This window comes from Euprymna scolopes, chromosome 4 (genome assembly GCF_053919585.1).
Source record: "Euprymna scolopes isolate OS-2025 chromosome 4, ASM5391958v1, whole genome shotgun sequence".
Classification (NCBI taxonomy): domain Eukaryota; kingdom Metazoa; phylum Mollusca; class Cephalopoda; order Sepiida; family Sepiolidae; genus Euprymna; species Euprymna scolopes.
Window position 1 is genome coordinate 20,018,652 of NC_136485.1, and position 1,323 is coordinate 20,019,974.

At 34.5% G+C, this 1,323-nt stretch overlaps 1 pseudogene; it reads right to left on the reverse strand.

Moving 5' to 3' along the window:
- Positions 1–821: 821 nt before the first annotated feature.
- On the reverse strand, positions 822–958 carry LOC145274142 (U2 spliceosomal RNA; annotated as a pseudogene).
- Between the last annotated feature and the right edge of the window lie 365 nt (positions 959–1,323).

The following is a 1,323-nucleotide window of genomic DNA, read 5'->3' on the forward strand; positions in this document are numbered from 1 at the left end:
AGACCTTAACTATCTTCCCTTCACCTGCTTTCCAGCTGATTACAATATTGTTGTCTTCAAGTCCAATGTAAACAAGTTCTTGATGAGCCGTTCCCCTTATGTAATCAAATTTACAACATTCCTATGATATTCTCCCGCTGCCTTTTTTACACTCTATAAACTTTATCCCCGAGTGGCCTCTGGACATTGATAAGTTGTTACTCCTTTGTAACAAAAAATCATTGCATATCGCTATATAAAAATGTTCTCCCGTCCAGACTGCATTTTTAAAATTCAAGACAATTAAACTTTAATTGGGTGTATTTCAATTCGTGCTGTAGCTGTCTCTTAGAACATTTAATCATAAAAAATTGGCGAGTCATCTCATCATATGTATAGCCATAACATAGTGAATTTTCAAGAGTCTATGATTATTTTCGATGCCGGTACAAAACCGTCTGGAAACCTATTAAAGGAACCTTATGCCATAAAACTTTAATTATTTCAGAAGACGCTAATGACAGACACCGCCAATGTACAGGAAACGCCACCAAATTAAAACAATGTCGATAACCATTAGTCGGTGCTCTCCTGTAATGAATAAATGCGTGAATGTAGGATTGACATGAAATTCTTAAAGATAAACTAAAATGACCGAAAATTGGCTGAAATGACTTTAATAAATAAAAAGTAAATGACTTAGAATTACTTTAATGAACTTAAGGATGAATTGAATGACCTTAAGAATGACTTGAATACTTAAAAAATAACTGAACTCCTTCAAAAACAGCGTGAATGATCTGGAGAATGACTTGAATGGCTTTGAGACTGACTGGTTGTAAAGTGGGTGATCATTTTACATAAGATTATTACAGAAAAGTGATCCCCCACTTTATATCACAAAGTTACAAACATAAGTACAGAATGTAGTAAGAACAGATACTACACTTTGATCTTAGCCAAAAAGCCAAGAAAATGGTATTTATTTGCCCCCTCCACCACAAAGCAAATTAGGCACAAGGCCGATTTTTAATATGAGGAGTAAAGGGGAAATGTGGACCAACTCCCCGGGGAGTAGGGGAGCTGGATAGTTACAATTGGTATGAAGGCTTGCCCCTACATTGACCAAGGTTTTATATGTGGGGTTGCAACTCTCTGATATTGGGGCATATAACCATGTACATAATTTATGCGAAAAATTTACAAATAAAAAAAAGAATTAGTACATTATCTCTCGAAAAACAAATGGATATATTAAATTAAAAATTGTGCATCAAAGTTAAATCTGGAAATGGGATTAAACATGTATTCTGTGGGATTAAATCTACTGTTTTAAATCAACAG